The sequence below is a fragment of the Myxocyprinus asiaticus genome, chromosome 28, assembly GCF_019703515.2.
Source record: "Myxocyprinus asiaticus isolate MX2 ecotype Aquarium Trade chromosome 28, UBuf_Myxa_2, whole genome shotgun sequence".
In the NCBI taxonomy this organism is placed as follows: Eukaryota; Metazoa; Chordata; class Actinopteri; order Cypriniformes; family Catostomidae; genus Myxocyprinus; species Myxocyprinus asiaticus.
The window spans coordinates 22,044,741-22,058,038 of NC_059371.1; the positions used below are offsets into that span (position 1 = coordinate 22,044,741).

Here is a 13,298-nt window from a genome sequence, read left to right on the forward strand (position 1 = left end):
CAGATGCCTTTTCCCTCGTTTTTCTCTGGGTAATGTGTTTATTTCCAAACTCCTCCACAGTAGGCAGGGAGTGGCGGCCCCAGTGGATGGTAAATCCCCTGGTTGGGAGGAGGGGGAGGGTAGGGTTCAGGTCAACAACAGCTGTCAGAGCGTCAGGTTCAGTCACAGGCCAGGGCCCCCGTCTCCCACCTAACCCAAAAAAACAACGGACTCCCAGGGACGCCCGCCATCCACCCCTTTTTTTTTACTGCACCCCATGACTGCCAGCACCAGGTGCTGTGTGTGATAGACTGTGCACAGAGTGATAGATGAGTAAACCTGTTACCCAGTCAAAGACTCTCACAAACACTGGCATGATGCATGCTGCAGCTCAAGTGGAAACTGAGTTTCCTCTAATACAGCCCAGCTGACGTTCAGTCATGGTGGCCTGAATTTAACTTTGCCTGGAGTTCTAAAAAAAACTCCTAAAGCTGGGAGCTAGTATGGAAAGAACTAACAGAATGCACGTCAAAATATGAGTGCCCCCACACTGACATTTTGCAACAGAGAAAATGCTAAAGCAATAAACAACAGCTGTTACACCAGGTGAGAAGACCCAATTTTGAGCACAACAGGATGATTTTACAAAGTTGAATAACAGAAGTCTAAAAAAAAAAACATCTTAAAGGGATAGTTTACCCAAAAATGAAAATTCTGTAATCATTTAATCACCCTCATGTCATTCCAAATTTATATAACATACTTTCTTCCATGGAACACAATAGAAAGCATTAAAATAAAGTTGATGTTTTCCATACAAGAAAAACGTGACTGAGGCTGTCAGTAACATTCTGCCAAACTTCTTTTGTGTTCAATGGAAGAAAGTCACACAGGAGTGAAAGTAAATGACAGAATTCTCCTTTTTGGGTGAACTATCCCTTTAACTTCCAGTCCCACAAGCAATCTGTGGCTGTAGAACACCTGTAATTCATAGCGCTCTACACATCCCCCACCTCTTGCATGTTTAAGAAACATATTTTACTAATTTGATGCTTTTAGAAAACAGTGACCACATTTACTGTACAGGCACAATTATGTTTACTTAACCGGCAACATAAGGTCATTAACGGTTTAAGCAAAAAATTATCGGCATGCATAGATTTTTGCCCATTACCCTGTTTTCGCATTGCATGTTAACACCTTTACCAACGGTCTTACAGTACCAGCTTATCCAATAACTATTTGTGTTTTGACATCAAAAACAAAAGAACAACCCAATGCTTTCAAACCTTATGTTCAAATGGTTTTCTTGATTTTGTTTGATTTTTGGTCGTTTTTTAGCATATTGGTGTGCATGTATGAATAAGTGTAGTATTCTTAGCTTAGTTTAAAACATTTTACCTTGTTGAAATCCATTTTGCAGAGTTCTGCAGATTTTTGCACAAATTCAGTGCAGAAAATGCAAATAAAGTCTGCTAATTACGCGCACCATAACTTGAGCTTTGTGGAGTCTTGACAGCTGAAACGCTGCTTTAAAACTTTTCGAAAAAGCCAAGCCGATGCAGAAAGTGATGAGAAAGCACTGAAGGGGAGAGACGTTTTGGCAAGAGAACAGGCTGCCCTCTGTTTCTTCCCTTCCTCTCTCCCCACCTGGGCAGCACAGCCTGGCAGTGGATGATACGAGAGTTTGGCAGCCTGGTGCTCTGGGCCGACCCCTCTGCCTCCACCTCCCTCCTATGCACCCATTCAATGCCTCTAAACGCAAGCAGTGCCTTGGGCACACCAATACCATATTTCAAAACACTGTGGTGAAAAGATCCCATTTTAACCTGCCCTAAATGTAGAGAAATATTATAATCGTTCTTTAATTTTTTTGAAAAAAATTATTTGAAAACTTTTTTGTTTTTGTTTTTTTAGAAAGGTCTTTAATTTGATAAAAGATTAATTTAGTTTTGGTTCACACATTTTGATATAAAATGGTGCACAAGGAAACAACACTACAACAGGGACTGTACATAGCTCTCAATAATGGTGCCAGTTATGTCTGGATGTGAAATAGAGGTCTGATATAACTGTGACCAGTCCTGATCAGAGAGCTCTAGGTCCTCGATCATATCGTCATCTCCCTGTGCTGCCACCTCCAGTTCTGTGCCCAACATCTTTCGCAGTGCTTTATCTTTAGAAGACGAGGGCTATTTTTGGTCATCATCTGAGAAAGATAATGAAAGAAATAGAGAAGAGATAAACAATGTGTAAAATGAAAGCATGTTTGTATATGAGTATATATATATATATATATATATATATATATATATATATATATATATATATATATATATATACATACACACACACACACACACACACACACACATATACATATATACTATAAAAAAAAATATAAAATATGGATTGAAATTCAGTTTAAAATAAATTGCATTATTGTGGCAGATGAATAAAGCATTGATTAGACAATATAAAGTGGCTTAGGAACTCAATAAATTGTTTTATTCTCATATTACTGAACAAGCCTACAGTTGAGGTAGATGAGTTTGTCAATGTGTCCAGTTCTTGTGTTCCTTCTGTGCTATTTTTAATTGTCGCTCTATGTACATGTGTGTGCCTCAGACAGATGCACTTGGAGCATCTCACTGGTATTCAGCGTCATAAACGCTGCATTTTTAGGATGCTGTGTAAAGTTAAAAGTAGTGGAAACTTTGAAAAATAGCCTCTCAAGATTCCTGTATTCTGTTGTGCTTCCTCCAGTGAGCGGTTCTCATTCTGTGAGGTTTGTTGAGGCATGCTGCCACCTTTTGACGTGGTGCATAAAAACAGATGTACTTCAAGCTTGAATTGCTCGTATGGTAGGAGAATCTGTACTTTAATTATGGAATTTACGTACACGTCAGGGGGCATGATTAATTGCGTACATTTTTAGAATGTGTTATTTTTTTTTATAGAATTAATCACACTAAATTAACACGTTAAATCGACAGCCCTATATACAGTATATCTCAAGATATTTCACAGTGAAGATCAAATTAAAAGAAACTAGAAATATTAACCTGAATCATCCTCTGAGGAATCCACATCCTCTTCCCCATCTTCATCTTCATCAGCACCCAGGTCCGTGAGGTCCTTAAGACCTTCATCATCAGAGTTGTCCTTTTCATCTGTAAAGAGATTTAAGTAAATGTCTTTTGAACAATCATTTTGAGGAAATGGACAAAGAAAATGGTAAATCACTTTGAATACATTTCAAAGGTACAGTTGACCTGAAAATGAAAATTCTGTCATAATTAAACCGTACGACTTTCTTCTGTGAAACACAAAAGGAGATGTTAAACAGTATGTTAGTCTCAGTCAACGTTCACTTTCACTGGATCTTTTTTCCTCAAAGGAATAAAAGTAAATGGTGACTGAGACATAAGCCCAAAGTACACTACAGTTTTGACATGAATGCTTAGCGTCTGCATACAGTCAAACTCTAGCCTTTCAAAGCATACTTCATTTATCTGTGCGCATACACAGGCGGATGGCACATGCACACTACAACGGATCCTATGAGATACTGGACTATTTCTTTTCAGGAGTTTAGTCCCATAAAGATGTCTTTATTTTATCTCCTGACCTCCTCACACATGCGTTCTTGACGTGCACATCTATTGTTTTCACCTTTGTCTCCTGTAGTTTACTGGCGATTACATCTTCTGCTAGTGCTTCTTCGTGACAGCAATGGCTCAGTTGTGAGTGTTGCCACCTCTTGGACTCACTAATTGGTGCAAATAATTCCTCGTGCACATTAGTTTTAAAAAATTGGGCCGCTCACATTCAGTGCTCGAGCACTCTGCTAATGACGAAATTTGCATCATGCGCTCTGTACACAGATGCCTAGCATTCGCATATAACCGAAGTACACTTTGAGCTTAACATTCAGCCTAATGTCTCCTTTTCTGTTCAAATGGAAGAAATAAAGTCATATGGGTTCAAAACAACATGAGTGTAAATGACAGAATTTTCATTTTTGGGAGAACTGTCCTTTTGAGGCATTTGTTTTTGACCTTCTTAGATCTTTCTAAGAAGATTCTAAGTATTATTAAAGTACTAAAATGCTATATAACAACATATAACATTTTCGGAACAAATGGTAGATGCCAATGCCCATAAACCTCAATTTTAAACACCCAACTGAATGAGCTTGTTTGATTTTAGTGGAAGCGTTCTTTTAGAAACTAAAATATACCATAACTGACCTACCCATGCTGCTCACGTAAGTGACAACACATTTAGAAGTTTGTTTAAAATTACAAAAAATAGAGGCTAGCTTCTGACGGCAATTTACCACTGGTAATTCAGAGGTGCATGTGTGTGGGAGTGTCTTGTGCTCTCTGAAGAGGACGAGACTGAAATCCCTGAGCTTTGAAGTGGGATTTGATTAGATGTTGCCTGGGAGGTGAATGGCAGCACAGACACCTCCCCAGCCAGGCACCCTCCACCCTAATTACCCAACACACACTGGAGCCAGCCATAGGGGGAGATCCTTGCTTAACACAAAGTGCACACCTTGCTGCCGAGAGCAGGCTCATGCATCTTAATATTACTAGAGAAAGGCTGGCCGTAGAGCTCATGGGTTCAAAGAAGGTACAGAAGTCTACCAGGTGCACAAGGAGAAGAATTTAATGACTTGCTGTGGGCTGATAAATATGGTTAAAATGTAGGAGGACAACAATTTAAAAGACAGAATAAAAATGTTGCTCCCAGCACTGAAAACAGGAACACTGAATATCAGGGTGTTTAAAAATGAAAAAATGCACATTAATAAGTCAAGTCTTTGAGAAAGTTGACAGCATTAAACATGGCACACAGAAGTGACAACAAAAAACAAATGTGACAAAAGTTAAGAGAGCCAAGTATTTTTTTTATTTTAGACCATAATATCGGAGTTACTTTTTAAATAAACACATTGCTTTTGTACACCTCTACTTTCCCTGTATTGCGAGAAATCAGGAGTAAAAGTGTGCATACTTCGGGGAGGAGATGTAGGGCATGATGGACATTGTAGTTCTATAGAGTTTGAGGCCAGAGACTATCTAGCAAAGACGAGTCACTTCTATTTAAATGAATGGGAGAAATTTGAACACCCAACCAAAAAGGTCTAGCACCCAACAGTCAATGAATGTAGAAAGGAAGCTCCTGCCTTGCAGGTAAAAGAGCCAATCACCTTTTAGATGCAGACATCGCCTGTCAATCAACTTGCTAACACACATCCGCATTAGCTATACAATCTGGGAAAATTGTGTTTTAGCGTAATATGAGGTCAACATTCGGTTGTGTGAATGCAAATGATTCATATGTTAATACACTGCGTTAAAAAAAAAAAAAAAAAAAATCAGTAAATGCATTTAGGCAGAGGGATTATAAGACTAGTCTTCCACTGGCCACAATATGATACACAGGGTGAAATACTCAATTCACTGACTTGTGCAGCTGAACTGCTCCGTGTTACAGCTCCCCGTAACTGGGAGAATGGGATGAGAAAAGCTAACTCTGGATCAGTGGCTCCGAGCAACATTCTACATCAATTGTGTATACAGAGAAATGTCTTAGTTTCTAAAAAGATTCTAATTTTTTGTTTTATAATAAACAAGTAGTTTGATTTGTGAAACAAAGCATTTTCATGACATTTTGGTAGCATTAAAAATGATTCCATTCAAGTTGTATCAACATGCGCCTTTGAAGTTGTGTGCGATCAACCAGTGGCGTCTGTACACACCGTGGATCAACTCAAAACAAGTGTGCACTGAGATGACTTATGTGAAAAATATTATTTTATTCATCAGAAACATTTCCTGAACATGTTAGGCTGGCATTCCCCACTGAATTTTATCGTGACTTTTGAAAAACAGCTTAAGTTGACTCTGACGTTGCCAATGGGCACAGCACATGATGACATATATGATGCAGGTTCAAGTGTTGGACTTTGCTGCTTTAGATAAGACAGTGGTTATACTTCATTATTCATAATGGCTGCCATGTTGATGGAAAAACAAATCATGCATATTCATGTTATTGATTCTTTATTATAAATATGACGTAAAGACCTACTTTTTAAATATCTGTTTGTTTACTATGTTGTTTTGACATGAGTATTGTACAGTAGATAGCATGACCTGTAATGCCTCTTGTATGCAATGCATGGCTTATTTGTATGGAATGCATAGCATAGCAGAAGAGAAAGTGGCTGTGAAAAAAAAGTAACACAAAACGTAACGCTTTACTTTCCATAAAAATTTACTTTTTAAGTTACTTTAAGGAGTAGCGCAATATTCTTATGAGTTACTTTTAAAAGTAGCATTACCCAACACTGTTTTTGACACCCTGTTCAAACGCTGAGCGCCCCTCAACCCTGCAAACAAGCGGGTATTAGAGTCAATTCCTACATGACAAAACGATATGGCAGCGAGATAAACCTTAACGGTAGAAAAGGCTCTGCCTTTATCCAAAAGTTCCTGAAGAAAACAAAAAACAGTCTGCCACCAAACATAAAAATGGAACAATGTGTCTGATGCACACCATTGCTCAAACACACTCCATTTTTGATCATACGCGGAGCGCATTGAGGCAGCCCTCACACTGAATCATTTCAATTACCCTTGGGGGTAATTCCATGCCACTTTAATTTAGCCTCTCACGGGCCTGGCCCAGAGAGCTACTCGGTCCGGGTCGAGGTGAAATATTTCCCCCCGTGCTTGTGACAGCAAGTCCCTGCATAGCTGGAGGGGCCAGGCCTGGCTGCACAAGAGTTGTATTAACTTTGCCAGTCAGTTTCCCCGAACAGTTTGGGGCAATCAATATGACTGAGTGACCATATTCTCTTACTCTTCATAGAGTTCAAATTATTAAACTCAGTGGCGGACAACGTAATGTAGTGGGCTTGGCCAAGAATGCGCTAGAGTATCCACACCCATAGGAACACCGTCTCAAACCAGAGCAGAACAGAGGGCAATTAGCATTTTTATACGACGCAAAGAGATCTCTCGTACAGCTCAAGTCGAGTGTCAAGTGGGTTTTTATTGTTATTCCTCTAATGAGCTTATATACACTGGAACAAAATGTTCTCCAGGACCATGGTGCAACACAGAACAGTATGCAAGACTAAAATTAAAGTACAATACACAACAGAGTTCAGGACAATAAATAGACATAACAGAACAACAGATACATAGGACAATAAATACACAGGGCAATAAATACACAGAAATAAGCTATAGACTGTACACTATTTTGTAACGTAGCAGCATATGTATATATATATATATATATATATATATATATATATATATATATATATATATATATATATATATATATATAAAAAGGTAGAGCAAAAGTATAGCATAAATGAGTTCCATAATAATAAGTGACTGATGCAGCTTTGTAAAGTGCAGGTGTGCAATGTTTTTTAGTCATACTGGGTTAGGTGTTTGACTAGGCCAGGTGAGCATTGGGAGGCAGCAGGGTGTTGAGTAATCCGACTGCCTCAGGGAAGAAACTGTTGAGGAATCTGCTGGTGGTGGCACGGATGCTCCTGTACCTTCTGCAAGATGGCAGGAGGGTGAAGAGTCCATGAGAGGGGTGAGAGGGGTCGTGCACAATACTGGTGGCTTTGCGGAAGCAGCGGTTGTTGTATGTGGTGTCGATGGTGGGTAGAGAGACTCCGATGATCTTTTCAACTGTTCTCACAATTCGCTGTAGGCTCTTGCGGTCGGAGGCTGTGTAGTTCCCGTGCCATACGGTGAGACAGCTGGTCAGGACACTCTCTATCATCCCTCTGTAGAAGGTGGTGAGGATGGGAGGAGGGAGTTTGGTTCTCTTCAGGTGCCACAGGAAATGGAGGCGCTGCTGGGCCTTCTTGGCTGGGCAGGTGGTGTTGAGAGTCCAGGAGAGATCCTCTGCCATATACACACCAAGAAACTTGGAGCTTTTGACTCTCTCCACAGTTGATCCATTGAAGTGTATTGGTGAGTGGTCTGCTTGGGTCCTCCTGAAGTCAACAATTCAACAATCATCTCTTTAGTCTCATCAACATTAAGAGATAGATTGTTGTCTCTACACCATTCTGTGAGCTGGTTCACCTCCTCTCTGTTTGCTAAATCTTTGTGGCCCACAACTGTAGTGGGATCAGAAAACTTGAACTGTACTTTGCAGCACCATCATGAGTCAGCAGGGTAAAGAGCAGTGGACTGAGCACACAGCCCTGGGGAGTGCCGGTGTTCAGTGTTGTGGTGCTGGACATGATGTTGCCGATCCTGACGGACTGGGGTCTCCCAATCAAAAAGTCCAGAATCCAGTTGCAGTGGGAGGTGGTCATACCCAGCAGGTTCAGCTTTGTTATCAGTTGTTGTGGGATGATTGTGTTGAATGCTGAACTGAAGTCTATGAACAGCATCCTTACGTAGTTGTGCTTTTTGTCCAGTTGGGTCAGAGAAAGGTGGATGGTAGCAGATATGGCATCCTCTGTTGAGCGGCTGGGATGGTAGGTATACTGAAATGGGTCCAGTGTGGTGTGAAGACTGCTCTTTATGTGTTTCATGACTAGCTGCTCGAAGCACTTCATGATGATAGGTGTGAGTGCAATGGGCCGGTAGACATTCAAGCAGGACACAGATTATTTCTTCGCCGCAGGGATGATGGTGGTCATTTTGAAGCACACAGGGACAACTGCTTGGCTCAGGGAAATGTTGAAGATGTCTGTGAGGACATCTGCAAGCTGATCAGCACATTCCCTGAACATCTGGCCAGGTATGTTTTCAAGACCTGCAGCTTTCCATGGGTTAACTCTGGCCAGAGTCTTCCTGACGTCTACTGCAGACAGACAAAGTACTTGGTTGGTGGCAGTTGGGGAGGTCTTCCCCACTGGCATGTTGTTCTGTGCTTTGAACTGTGCGTAGAAATCATTCAGTGCTTCTGGAGCGAGGCATCACCATCACAGACAAGTGGTGTAGCTTTGTAGTCTGTGATGGCCTGAATGCCTTGACACATGCGCTTTGTGTCCTTGGATTTTAGGAAGTGACCGTGGATTCTTTTTGCATAGTTGTGCTTTGCCTCTTTGATAGCCTGGGACAGATTGGCCCTTGCTGTGCAGAGGGCTGCCTTGTCATCAGACCTGAAGGCAGTTTCTCAGGTTTTCAGCAGTGAGCGCACTTCAGCAGTCATCCACGGTTTCTGGTTTGCACGTGTGGTGATGGTCTTGAAGGAAGTCACATCATCTATGCACTCGCTGATGTAGCCAGTTACTGATGCTGTGTATTCCTCCAAGTATGTGGTGTTGTGGTATGTAGCAGCCTCTCTGAACAAATTCCAGTCTATGTGTTCAAAACAGTCCTGAAGTGCTGAGATGGCTCCTTCAGACCAGGTTCTCACCTGTTTCAGAACCGGTTTGGCACGTTTCAGGAGTGGTCTATATGCTGGGATTAGCATAAAAGAGATATGGTCCGAGCAGCCGCGATGGGGGCGGGGTGCAGCCTTGTAAGCACCGTGAATATTTGTGTAAACAAGGTCTAAAGTGTTTGTACCACAGGTTATTAAATCAACATGCTGGTGTAATTTTGGCAGCACTGATTTCAGATTCGAGTGGTTAAGTCCCCGGCGACAATGAAAAATCCATCAGGGTGCGCTGTCTGTAAGTTACTGATAACCCCGTAGAGTTCACTTAGCGCTTCCCTTGCGTTAGCACCAGGTGGAATGTACACCAAGATGAGCATGGTGGTAAACTCTCTGGGTAGGTAGTATGGCCGGCACTTCACAGTCATAAACTCCATCAGCGACGAACAGTAGCTTGAGACCACAACAGCATTCCTGCACCATTCGTTGTTTGTGTAAACACACAGACCACTGCCGCAAGTCTTACCAGACAGTGCTGCTATCCTGTCAGCGCGATGTGCGGTTAGCCCAGCTAGCTGAATGGCTGCATCTTGAGTGCTGTCGTTGAGCCATGTTTCCGTAAAAACGAGAACACAGCAGTCCCTGACTTCACACTGGGTAGTTAGCTTTAGTTAAAGTAAGTCCATTTTATTGTCAAGGGAGCGAACATTGGAGAGGAGAATGGATGGTAGAGCCGGGCGGCAAGGGTTAGCCTTTAGCCTAGTATGGACGCTGGCTCGCTTACCACACTTCCGCTGCTTCGCACACTGTTTCCGACGCCCTCTATCCCGGCCAGCGGAATCAGGCAATACCGCGGTCCCAGGGCCTGGTTCGCGTAGCAGCCCGAGGTCGCATAGCTCTTCCCATATCCATCGTTTATTCCTCCTAAGTTTTTTCCAATGTTCAGCAAAATTTGCCGATGATAGACACCAGTGCTTCTGATGCCCATCTCTGATAAAAAGTTTCTCAATTGGTGTAGACTACACGTAACATGCACCATATTTGTGGACCCGAAGTGGCCGCTGCGTGCTGCCGTGCCGCCATCCTGATCAACCATCAGCTGACTTACCACCAGGGTGAAGTTTCCATTCTCAGTGCAGAGGATACCCACTGGACAGGAGATCTGCTCCTGTATTCATCATCCCTGGAATGTGCATGCTCGTAATGAGCGCCCCCTTGTCTGTTTATTAATGTTACTGTTGTTGTCTGATCTGACTAGGACATGGTGGCCTTGAAGGAACTGTACAAAGTGCTTTAATGCTAGAAACACTGTCTGTAACCCCAGAAGGTTTGTGTGTGTTTTGTATAAATCCGGGCCAAACCCCATACACTATTCTGCCTTCGCACACTGTGCCCCAACCTGTGAGTGACGCGTCTGTCATCACCACTTTCCTCAAAGACTGCACCCAAAGCAGTTCCCTCATGAGGAAAAGCGGGGATTCTCTAATGACGGACAGCGTGCATCCCCCCAACGTCACACTCACTCTGCGGTTGAGATTATGGCAGGGACACAAGCACTGCGCTGATATTTTGTGCTGAAACTCTCTCATTTGCAGTAGTCCCAATGGAATGAGTGACACCGTTAAGGCCATAAGACCCAATAGGCTTTGACACAGCTTGTATGAGACTTTTTTTTCCCTCTGAAAAAAGGAAAAACTGCGATTCGATCCAATGCGCTCCTCTGACAGAAACACTCAATACAGATCAGAGTTCAATCTGAGACCCAGATAATTATTTCCTGTGAGGGCACCAGACAGCTCTTGGTCTCATTTATTTTAAAGCTTAAGCTCAAATGAGACACCAACGGTCTCGTATCTATCTCTGCTTGCTGCTGCGACGGAGCGCAGAGGAGTAGATCGTCCAGCTAAGCAGACACTCTGAGATCCGTTAATATCAGCAGTGTTAGCGCTGCTTCTACACACTCGATTAAGACTCTCGTTGCCAAAGAAAGTCCATAAGGCACCATCACAAATCCGTAGGCTATAACCCTGATAGGCAAACCTTAGAAATTTTCTGTGACAGATAAATCCCAACATGGAAATATGCTTCCTTAAGATCGAATGATGTAAAACAGTCTCTGGGATGACTAAATTGAAAGCGGTGAACTTGAGCAATCAAGAATGGGACAGAGAACCCCCAACCCCCCTCTTTAGGATGAAGAAATACCTGGAGTAAAAGCCCTGACAGCTGACCACTTGTGGTACTACCCTTATTGCTTTTTTGTTCAGCAAATGGACTATTTCTTCCTCCAAAATCTGAGCTGACTCCCTCTCTGCTGTTGAACAGGTGGTTTTACAGCTAATTGAAGCCAATAACCCTGTTCTATCGCAGATCAAACCCAGGTGTGAACTGCGCATGCGTGCCAACACTGTGCATGAAACGAGAGGGGCTACCTTCAGCCCTCGCTCACTAATGGTGCAGCAGCACCATCTAGCGGCAGAGCTGGGGATTGCAGCTCTGAATTGGACATTATTTGTGAGTTTTTTGTGTTTATTTCACACATTGCTGTGCCCTCGGGCCACTGCCTGGATGCACAGAGAAGAGTTTTATTTTTGTCACACATGTTTTTGTGCAAACCATCCATCTCTCTCTTTTCTGACCCCGTGGGTGGAGAGGGGAGATGCAAACTGCTTTGGCCACATCTCTGGACATCTCCTTGATGTGCGTAGGTTGAGATCCACAATGATGCAGATCTCTTCTCACAATGCCGAGTCAGGCGCCCCGGCATCAATTTGCCACCCCATCTCCTCCATCAGCTCGGCCTGATTCGCTGTGAGGAACGAGATGGCATTAAGAACCCTTATGGCTAAGGCAGATGATAGTTAGATCTTCTGATAAATGGAGGCCGTCAGTCTCTCCATCTATTCCAGAAATGAAGGGGGAGTGGACGAAAAGGCAGCCCGACGATCGGGGTGGAGGTTATTCGCCACCAATGCCTCGACTGGAGAGGGGCTGGACAAAATCCTTAATCTCCTGCACAATCAGCCTAGAGAAACCATTAACAGACACTCTATGAAATCCAACTTGTCCAAATACATGCTATTTTGTCTGTAAAAATATACAATATGCATCGAATGGTTATTGATATACAGTTGTTAATGTTTATGACACAAACGGCAAGCACTAACAAGGTAGCTGCATTTAGAAAAATGAATAAAACCTATCATTTACTACAGAAACTGTACTCTCCTCCATTATGTTAAAAGGTTTTTGTCTCCTCCCAACTCAGAAACTCGGGTATCAAAATTATCTCTGAGTTTCCCACCAATAGTTACGACTTAGTTATGAGTAGAAAGTTGTATTAACCATAATTCCGATAGCAAGTGACGGCAGCATAACTAGGCAATTTTTGTCTGAAACGTTATTTCATTTTTTACTTGTTTGTTGAACTGTTCTATAAAAGCAATATCACACTTGCAATCGCACCACTGTTCTGTTTACCTACAAGATTGTACCTACAGCTGAATCACAGCCATGCTTACATACGGAACAACAGCACTTTTGCTCATGTGATACTGCAATATGTGCATCGGCAATCCAGCAATCTATATACCACTAATGGCCACTGAAAAACTTGATCAGTACCTCAAAGGAAATCTTACTCAAAACAAACACCAGCAGAAACAGTCACATCTTCAACACTCAATGTGATAGAAATGGTATGGGCCTTGCATCCAGTGAACTAAAATGTAAATATTGGGATTTCATATGAATGTGTGACTAAAATAACCATCCCTACCTTCCACCTCTACTCTTGTCCTTCCCTGCTCTCTTCTCACCACAGAGAAACAATTTTTGCTGTTGTTCTAGTCACACAATAAATCAGTCAAAGACACTGAACATCTACCTACTTCTAAAAAAAACATTGCCATATTACAGCCATAAAAGAAATGGCA

At 42.3% G+C, this 13,298-nt stretch overlaps 1 pseudogene; it reads right to left on the reverse strand.

Moving 5' to 3' along the window:
- Nucleotides 1-1,856: 1,856 nt before the first annotated feature.
- The window catches only part of LOC127419395 (nucleolar complex protein 2 homolog), an 80,845-nt pseudogene continuing 69,403 nt past the window's right edge, over nt 1,857-13,298 (reverse strand).